The sequence below is a fragment of the Cyprinodon tularosa genome, unplaced genomic scaffold (assembly GCF_016077235.1).
Source record: "Cyprinodon tularosa strain WSP-4 unplaced genomic scaffold, ASM1607723v1 ctg864, whole genome shotgun sequence".
In the NCBI taxonomy this organism is placed as follows: domain Eukaryota; kingdom Metazoa; phylum Chordata; class Actinopteri; order Cyprinodontiformes; family Cyprinodontidae; genus Cyprinodon; species Cyprinodon tularosa.
In genome coordinates, this window is record NW_024039634.1 from 270,571 (window position 1) to 281,745 (window position 11,175).

The following is an 11,175-nucleotide window of genomic DNA, read 5'->3' on the forward strand; positions in this document are numbered from 1 at the left end:
TGTAAGAGGATGTCAAAGAGATAAAAAAAAAAAATTGTAATCTACCCATGGGACTTTTAAAAGGCATAGCTTTTAAGTGATTGGAAAAAAAGAGAAATCTGTATCTCCCTGGAGATCAAAAAAAGAAGTGGGGATGGATGACTTCTCCTTGAGAATTGGATAAAACATAGCAAAGAGAGTTTTTAAATATCTTTTTCCCAAAGCTGTTTTACAACTAAACACAGAATTAAAGTGATATATGCACGCTCAGCAACATTTAGTGGAAAAAGCCCCAAACATATCATACACACAGGAGTATTTAAACCACCACAATTAATGATTGTCTAATGCTGACTCAAGTATAATTAATAAATAGTTAAAAGAGAAGGTTTGAACAAATTTAGATGATTTTGTTTACTCTGTATGCTATAAAAAAGAGACAAAGGAAACTCTATTATAAAGTGAGAGAAAAAAAACAGTTGTGCAAAATGTCAGAAAAATATTTAATTGCAGCACTATTGCATACAACTTCAACCATAATATGGATAACATGAACACTAATGCCTTTTGTCCATTCAACTGTCAAAATGTATTGAAAAAAGAAAATATGACAGTGTCATGTTATTTCCAAATCGCATAAACGGAATTGTGAGAATAGATTGTGCAACTTTAAACATTTTCTTACTTTGTAATTTTAATACTACCAACCGTATGGTATTTGACTTTTATTCAGGTATATAACAATTATGCAAACATGCACCAGCTTTTCTGGGCTTTCAAAGTCATTGTTGAAAACGTCCTGCCATTCCTGTCCCACTTTGTGCAGTTGATCATGTAAAACAATTCAAATTAGTTCCTGCATACCATGACATCCAAGATGACAATCTAAAACAAATTAGAAAGATTTTAATTTTCCAGCTTTACTTTGACTTTAAATGAGAAGCTTTATCAAATCTAATCTCAATCAGTTTTCATTAAATCTTTGAACTTATCAGCAGTGCTGTCTGACCACAAAACTAAACAGAGACAAATCTGTAACATCCATCTTTTCTCTCTATTACCCATCTGACTCAATCAGTCCCAGTCCTGACAGCAAGCCTGTCCTCTCCTTTCATCTTGCTCCTCTTTTCAAAGCTGTCACATCCATCTTATTCTTTGCAGCTCCATTATACAGTGTAACCCAAATAAAATAAATGCATGAATAAGTCGTTTATGTGATCCATAGAGTTCAGATAATTATTCACATTTCCATAAGAAGAGGCACTCATTGATTTATTGTGACCCTATGCAGTTTCCAAGGTTATGGAATGAGAAATTGATTGGTGGTGAGCTGGGATGGAGAGAGGAACAAACTCTCACATTATCCAAATATTCAAATCTCTCACCAGCTCTCTTTTTCTCCCTGCCGCCATGCCTCAAATATCCGTGACCAAATGGACTTATAATTGGAAGTCAGGAGGCCCAGAAACACTCCCACACCTTCTCACAGTCACACAGATATTAGTTCTGGTGAGTTATGTGGTTGATCTAAGCATGTGGAGAGAAAATGAAAGAAAGAAGTCATTAGGTGTTCTGTTCGTGTGAGAATTTCTCATCCTCCAAGTTTTTAATTCTTTTAATCTGTTTTTTTTTGTCAGAGTTTCAAAAGCATTCAACTATTTTTCTGTTCACTTTATACCAGTGTCTGTTATATTGGTTGGTTATACGGTTTTGACCCAAAGTTTGTGTTTATTAAGATATTCCATAAACAGGGTCATTAGGTTTTCCTTGCGTATGATGGAAGTTTCTCCTCGTTTGGACTGAAATGTCTGTGGATTTATACACTTGTTTAGGAAGTCGTATCAGATAGCAACGACAAAAAAAAAGCTCAGCCGGGCCCAACAGAAAAACATTTAAAATGTTATTGAAATATACGTTTTTACATTGGGAGGAAGCCACTGGCAGTAATATCAGTAACCTCTGAAGGAAGAAAGATGATGGCAGGCAGAAATGATCGGTTAGGAACAAAAGGAATGATCAGATCCCTTATATAAGATGGAGCTTGGCCTTTTAAGGCTTTATATTTGTGAAGGATGATTTTAAATTCTAATCACCAAGGATTTCTCTAACAATCACTTTTTGTTTTGATAAAATGCAACCTCAGTCTCAGGCAGTGTTTTGACAATAATTGAAAAGGCAATTTAAAGTATCACAAGTAACAAATGATATAAAACCTTCAGTTACTATTTTTAAATATATATTATATATTTTTAAGGAATAAAGGGAGAAAATTAAGTTCTGTTAAAAAAAACAACTCTAAATCAAGTCACAGACTCTGCATTCCACTGATAACCAAAATACTGCATATTTGCAACATATATATATATATATATATATATATATATATACATATATATACATATATATACATATATATACATATATATACATATATATACATATATATACATATACATATATATACATATATATACATATACATATATATACATATATATGTATATATATGTATATATATATATATATATATGTATATATATGTATATATATATATGTATATATATATATATATACATATATATACATATATATATATACATATATATACATATATATATATACATATATATACATATATATATATACATATATATACATATATATATATACATATATATACATATATATATATATATACATATATATACATATATATATATACATATATATATATATATATATATACATATATATACATATATATATATACATATATATACATATATATATATACATATATATACATATATATATATATATATACATATATATATATATATATACATATATATATATATACATATATATACATATATATATATATACATATATATACATATATATATATATACATATATATACATATATATATATATATACAGTGGGGAAAATAAGTATTTGACCCTTTGCTGATTTTGCAGGTTTGCCCACTTATAAAGAATGCAACAATCTACAATTTTAATCATATGTACATTCTAACAGTGAGAGACAGAATCCCAAAGAAAATTCCAGAAATTCCCATCATATGAATTTATAAAAATTGATAACCATCTGATTAGCAAAAACAAGTATATGACCCCCTACCAAACAGCAAGTATTCTGGCTCCTACAAGCCAGTTATTCTTTCTTTAAGACACAGCCCCATCCCAACCAATTATCTACATCAAAAACACCTGCCTCACCTCGTTATCTGTATAAAAGACACCTGTCAACACCCAAACAACAAGCATCCAACGTCACCACCATGGGCAAGTTCAAAGAGCTTTCTACAGAGGTCAGTGACAGGATTGTTGATCTGCACAAGGCCGGGATGGGCTACAATATAATAGGAAAGCAACTTGGAGAGAAAAGATCAACTGTCGGTGCAGTTATCAGGAAATGGAAGAAGCACCACACCACCGCCAACCTCCCTCCGTCTGGGCCTCCACACAAGATCTCGCCTCATGAGGTGTCCCTGATCTTGCGAACGGTGAGGAATCATCCCAAAACCACAATGGGGGAACTGATGAATCAACTAAAGGCAGCTGGGACCACAGTTACAAAAGAAATGGTTGGCAACACACTACGCCGTCATGGATTGAAATCCTGCAGCGCACGCAAGGTTCCCTGCTCAAGAAGAAACATGTACAGGCCCGCATGAAGTTCGCCATTCACCACCTGGACGACTCAGAAGAGGCCTGGAAGAAGGTGATGTGGTCAGATGAGACCAAAATAGAACTTTTTGGCCTCAACTCAACTCGCCGTGTTTGGGGGGCAAAGAACACCGAGTACAACCCAAAGAACACCAACCCCACCGTCAAGCAGGGTGGTGGCAACATCATGCTTTGGGGATGCTTTTCAGCCAAGGGGACGGGACAACGCCATCGTATTGAGGGGAGGATGGACAGGGCCATGTGTCGTGAAATTCTGGACCAACATCTCCTTCCCTCAGTGAGAGAGCTGAAGATGGGCCGAGGATGGGTTATTCAGTACGACAACGACCCTAAGCACACCACAAAAGCAACAAAAGAGTGGCTGAAGAAGAAGCACATCAAGGTTTTGGAGTGGCCTAGCCAGTCTCCAGACCTGAATCCAATTGAAAATCTCCCCAATCCCCAATATCCCTGCCGAAATGTGCACAAACCTTGTCACCAACTATAAAAACCGTTTGACATCTGTGCTGGCCAAAAATTGCTTTTCTACAAAATATTAACATGCTGTTTGTCCAGGGGGTGAAATACTTGTTTTTCCTCATCAGATTGTTATCAATTTTCATAAATTCATATGTGATTTTCTGGAATTTTCTTTGGGATTCTGTCTCTCACTGTTAGAATGTACATATGATTAAAATTGTAGATTGTTGCATTCTTTGTAAGTGGGAAAACCTGCAAAATCAGCAAAGGGTCAAATAATTATTTCCCCCACTATATATATATATATATATATATATATATATATATATATATACGTCTTGAAATGCTCTGACCTTCAGTATAAACGCGTTTTTTGCACCATGTTTTTCCCCCCACACTGTTTACATTTACACTGCTGCACTTTATAAAATAGAAATGTTAATTTCACTGCTAAGCTCCTGCTCATCTACTGTTCGAAAGCTGAACAAAACATGACAATAAAAGTTTTAAAGTAGTTAGAAGAATAAAAAAAAATCCTTTAAAAAGTTATCATACTTCAACAAATTTCCAAAACTAATCTGGCATACTGGGACCCAAACCTCAGAGCATTATGCATTGTTTTGGCCAAACATGCACATATACATTCAACCGAACATGTGTTCACTGAGCTCCTGGGGGAAAGTGTCAGGAAATGAGATCCAGATCAAGAGAGAGGAAGGATGCTGGATTCTAAAATAAGAAAAAAACAAATCAACACCACGGGAACAATCTGGCCTACATGTTTCCGTGTGTGGGTCTAACAAGTGTAAATTAAATGATCTCTGCACTTTGTAATTGCTTTCCAACTACCTAGGATGCTATTCTCATGATGCAGAGAAAGATGGAGGACACAGCCTTACAGATGTCTGCATTGACCAACCAGTTTAGTTGTTTATCAATCACTTCTGATTTATACTCTTTAGACAGGTCGGGAAGCATTTATGTCACAGTAATATGCTGCAACATCTTGCAAATGAGGGTGTAACTAAACATAAACAGTGTCTGGACTTTATCATTTCCAATCTAGCTTCTCATTTGACATTTTTAAAGTCTGTGCTCCAGTTTTCACGTAATGTTTATTTCCTTACACAGCAGCTGTTTTTGCATCTCAGTTCAGATGGTTCCATGGCTTAGAAGCCAGTTTTGTGTAACAGCCATGTTTTATGTAACTACATTTCACATATGCGTGTTTATTATGTATATGTGGCACACAGTGAGCAGGGGGAATTAAATGCAGTCATGAGAAAAAAATAAGATTAAACGCAACCTCCTTTCAAACAATAAATTTTGATTCACCTATAGTTAGTCTATTATTAGGGATAATGAGAAAATAGTAATTTATGTCAAACTTATACAATATAGATTTATAGCAGTTTTTAGGAGAAATGTTGTGGAACCAGTTTAGTTTCCTTCTTGTGGAAAATCCTAAACAGTAAATTCTGTCTTGCTGGATCAATGTAACACTAATGGAAGAACCTTTTAATTAAACTATCCATATTTTATTTTGTTTTTCATACATTACACTTGCACCTTAATCCTTATTTATCTTGATATACTGTATATATATTGTTTATTCTTAATGCACCTTTTTCCCTCCTTGTTTGCACCTTCTTTAATTACTATGCCCATATGTGACCAGTGAATTTCTCCAATGTGAGATCAATAACGCTCATCTAATCTAATCTAATTTTCCTCTAATATTTTTACACTAACTTGTTGTTTTCATTTATCCATAGGTGTACTAGTTATCACTGATTTATACTACTAATTACGATTGTTTAGGATAAGACATTTGTGACATGATTTCAGATCAAGACTCTGGCGCAGCCGCTGTACGTACGACAGGAGAACTGAGGTTATTTGAAGGGGTTTTATTGTTCAGACTGGAAGCAGTGAAAACAGGAAAATCCAGAGCGGTGTCTCACTGCAAAACAGGTTAGGTGATCAGTATGAGTTCCAGCTGATGTAGAGATGAACAGTGAGTCCAGACTTACTTCTCTGGGCTAGGAAGCAGGTTGAGGGGGAGCAACAGTGTCCACAGAGAGGGGGGAATGAAGACCTTGGAGTTACCAGGTTCTTAAGGCGTTGGAGGGTGGACAGACAGGTGAGCTCGGCTTCTGTGGATCTTGAAGGTCAGCTCTTGGGGAGGAGTGGAAAGCACCGCTGAGGGAGGAAACAGGAGCCAGCTTTCAGCAGGAGGAGAACTAAAGAAAAACAGAGACAAGACTGGTAAGTCAGACTATCAGAACTAGTTCACTTAACTTGGGAGTCTTGAAGAGGGACCCAGTTACCACTGGAATAGGTAACCATCTGTCGTCTGGCACAGGGAATCCACTCCTCTAAATACTGCCTGCTTGATTGTGGCTGATGAGTAACAGCTGGGAGCCTCACCTGTCTGGCACACCCTGAAAATGAAGGGGAGAAAACAGAAACAAAAAACTCCAAACCAAATCAGCTCTGTGAACACAACAGTACCCCCCCTCTCAACGGACGCCACCTGGCGGACGACCAGAGGCAGAGCGACGCTCAAAATCCGAGATGAGGGAAGGGTCCAGGATGAAAGAGCGTGGCACCCAGGAACGCTCCTCAGGACCATAACCAGCCCAATCCACCAAGAACTGGTGCCCACGCCCCCTAGGGCGAACATCCACGATGCGCCGCACCGTAAAAGCAGGATGTCCATCAATGATCCGGGCGGGTGGAGGGGGCTTGGCAGGAGGGCACAAGGCACTTGACAGAACTGGTTTGATTTGTGAAACATGAAACACAGGATGAATGCGCAGATGAGATGGAAGGTTGAGACGGACAGTTGTGGGACTGATAACTGATTGGATGGTGAAGGGTCCAAGAAACCTAGGGGAGAGCTTCCTGTTGCAACCCTTGAGAGGAAAGTCCCTAGAGGAGAGCCAGACCCTTTGACCCACCGAGTAGTCTGGAGCTGGGATGCGTTTACGATCTGCAGTTCTTTTGTTCTGTGTTGCAGTGCGATTGAGTGCAGCCTTGGTCTGGTTCCAAATACGATGACAGTTCTTAAGATGAGATCTGACCGATGGGAGAACTGTGTCCGGGAAGGAGGAAGCGAGTAAGGAAGGTTGGAAACCCAGAGACGCTTCAAATGGAGAGCGCCCTGTGGCAGCAGAAATATGGGAATTGTGGGCATACTCTACCCAGGGTAGATGTATGCTCCAGGATGATGGATTGGAGGCACAAATGCAGCGAAGAGCACTTTCCAGCTCCTGGTTCAGCCTTTCACACTGACCGTTAGTCTGTGGATGGTAACCAGAAGAAAGGCGGGATTTAGCTCCAAGAGCGGAGCAGAAATCTCTCCACACCTGGGAGACAAATTGTGGCCCCCGATCAGAGATTATTTCAGTAGGTATGCCATGAAGACGGAAGACGTGGAAAAACAACAGACGAGCAGTTTCAGAAGCAGATGGTAGCTTCTTAAGGGCAATGAGATGACAGGATTTTGAAAACCTGTCAATTATGGTGAGAATGGTTGTCTTATGGTTGGAGATGGGCAGACCAGTGACAAAATCTATGGCAATATGAGACCACGGTCTGCTGGGAATAGAGAGAGGTTGTAGCAGCCCTGAGGGAGGACGGTGAAGGTTCTTGTTCTGGGCACAGTTGGGACAAGCAGCAACAAAGTCAGCAACGTCTTTGTTAAGGGAAGGCCACCAAAAGTAGCGGCGGAGTAACCCTACAGTTCTGCTGACACCAGGGTGACAAGAGAAACGGGATGAGTGAGCCCACTGGATGACCTGAGAACAAACAGACATAGGGACATAGAGGCGATTGGGAGGACCGCCTCCTGGATCAGGCTCATCTTTAAGAGCCCTATGGATGAGAGTCTCAAGGTCCCAAGAAAGCCCCCCAACAGTGCAGGAGGGGGGAAGAATGGGTTGGGGAGATTCGGAAGGTTCGTCAGGAGAGCACTGACGTGACAGAGCATCTGCCTTCATATTGCGAGAACCTGGACGGTAGGTAATGTTTAGGTTGAACCTGGAGAAAAATAGAGTCCATCGGTATTGCCTGGGGTTGAGTCGCTTAGCATTTTGAAGGTAAGATAAATTTTTATGATCTGTCCACACAATAACAGGGAGATCAGTTCCCTCTAGCCAGTGCCTCCATTCCTCAAGGGAAAGCTTAATGGCCAAAAGCTCTCGATCACCAATGTTGTAATTTCTCTCCAGAGGTGTAAACCGGCGGGAGAAGAAGGCACAGGGGTGCATCTTCTTGTCACGTTGGGATCTCTGAGAGAGGACAGCTCCAACCCCTGTATCAGAGGTATCCACCTCCAAGATAAACTGCTCTGAGGGGTCAGGGTGGATGAGAATGGGAGTCTGAGTAAACATCTGTTTTAGGTCAGTGAAGGCCTTGTCTGCCTCGGGTGACCAGGAGAAGGTTCTCTTAATGGAGGTGAGAGCTGTCAGGGGAGCAGCAATCAGACTGAAGTTCCTGATAAACCTCCTGTAAAAATTGGCAAAGCCCAGAAAACGTTGGAGCTGTTTCCTGGATTCAGGAACCGGCCAGTCCACTACAGCTTGGAGCTTGGCTGTGTCCGTCTTCATCTGTCCACCCTCAAAAACAAAACCAAGAAAGGTTATGGATGGCATGTGAAACTCACACTTCTCTGCTTTCACATACAGATGATTCTCCAAAAGTCTTTGCAAGACCTTTCGGACGTGTTCCTGGTGCTCCTTGGGATCCTTAGAAAAGATCAGAATGTCGTCAATGTAAACAAAGACAAAAATGTTCAGGAAGTCCCTTAGAACGTCATTGACTAGGGACTGAAACACAGCTGGGGCGTTGCAAAGCCCAAACGGCATAACGAGGTATTCATAGTGACCAATGTGCGTTTTGAAAGCCGTTTTCCACTCATCGCCTTGACGAATTCGTACAAGATGGTACGCATTGCGAAGATCTAATTTTGTGAAGATGGTAGCTTGACGGACTGGTTCGAACGCAGAGGAAATGAGAGGAAGGGAATATTTATTTTTGATGGTGATTTGATTAAGCCCTCTATAATCAATACATGGACGGAGAGTCCCATCTTTCTTCTGTACGAAGAAAAAACCAGCTCCTAGACGGGAAGACGACGGTCGAATGATGCCAGCATTGACAGAATCAGATATGTATTTTTCCATTGCTTCTCTCTCTGGTCTGGATAGGTTAAATAAACGGCTCGAAGGCAGAGGGGCCCCAGGTAAAAGATTAATGGCACAATCATATGGTCTGTGAGGAGGGAGAGAGAGAGCCAATTCTTTACAGAAAACCCGCTGCAGATCGTGATATTCTGAAGGCACATTGGCTAGATCCGGAGGAGTGGGTTCTGGGGGTGGAGAACTGGGTGGAAGAGCTGAATGAAGACACCTATTGAGGCATTTAGGATCCCATGACTCGATGCGTGACTGAGACCAGTTAATGTGTGGGTTGTGCTCCTTGAGCCAAGGGAAGCCCAGAACTATAGGAGAGTTCCTTGTAGGGAAGATAAAAAAAAAAGATATGAGTTCATGGTGATTGCCTGACGTTATGAATGTAATGGGTTTGGTTCGCTGTGTGACTGAATGGAGCGCACTACCATCTAGTGCAGATACTGGAACCGGTGCAGGGAGATCCTCAAAAGGGATCTTGTACTGGTTGATGAGTTCAGGACTAATTAAATTCTGTTCTGAACCAGAGTCAACAAGGGAGAGGACTGGATAAGTCTGATTATTGACACAAACAGTAGATGGGAGAGAAAACCGGAGGTTATCTTTAAAGAACTGCTTGCCCGCCAGTACCCCCAGAATTACTGGCGGGCTCTGGCTTTTGGTCGCACAGGGCATTGAGGAATGAAGTGGTCAGGGGATCCACAGTACAAACAGCTGCCTGAGTTAATGCGTCGCTGACGTTCCTCAGGGGTGAGACGAACGTGACTAATTTGCATTGGTTCCTGAGGTGGAAGGGGAGACGGATTAACAGAAGGTTGTGGCGGAGGAAGCTCTGAACGAAAGGTTGACTGTGAGGACTGTGGCCTGAGTCTATTTCTTTCCCGCAATCTATTGTCGATGCGGATAGCTAAGGCAATCAGATCATCCAGAGTGTCTGGTTCATCCCGGCTAGCAAGCTCATCTTTGAGTCTTTCGCATAGGGCGTGAAGGAAGGCTCCTTTAAGGGCAGGAGTGCTCCAGCCAGAATCGGCAGCAAGGGTCCGAAATTCTATCACTAATTCAGCTGCAGATCTATTGCCCTGCCTGAGAGTCCAAAGCTTCTTGGCTGCTTCTTCCTCACTAATTTTAGGACTGAATGTCTGTTTGAACAAATCCAAGAAATCATGATAGGAGCACTGATAGATCCTTTCTTCATCAATGATGGCTTCAGCCCATCTAAGAGCTTTGTCACGTAGTAAACCAATGATATAGGAAATCTTAGAAGCATCATCAGGGAACGACTGAGGGGACCTCCTGAACACTAGGGAGCACTGTAACACAAAACCTCTACACTTACCCAGTTCCCCCGAAAAGGGTTCTGGAGGTGGAGAGGCGGCGTCACGGAAAGCAGCAGGGGGGGGCTGAGCCACCGGAGCGGGAGACTGAGAAGGAGAAGCAGAAGCAGAGGATGAGGAAACAGGAAACTTGGCACTCAATTGTTGCACCTGATGAGAGAGCTGAGTAAGCGTCTGCAGAATTGAAGTCTGTTGTTGGGCCATGCTAGTGATAGCATTTTCGTGATGCCCGAGAAGAATCCCCTGTTCGGATAAAGCCGTACGTAACGCAGCTGCAGAGTCGGTTTGGACAGATGGTTCTGACATGATTTCAGATCAAGACTCTGGCGCAGCCGCTGTACGTACGACAGGAGAACTGAGGTTATTTGAAGGGGTTTTATTGTTCAGACTGGAAGCAGTGAAAACAGGAAAATCCAGAGCGGTGTCTCACTGCAAAACAGGTTAGGTGATCAGTATGAGTTCCAGCTGATGTAGAGATGAACAGTGAGGCCAGAC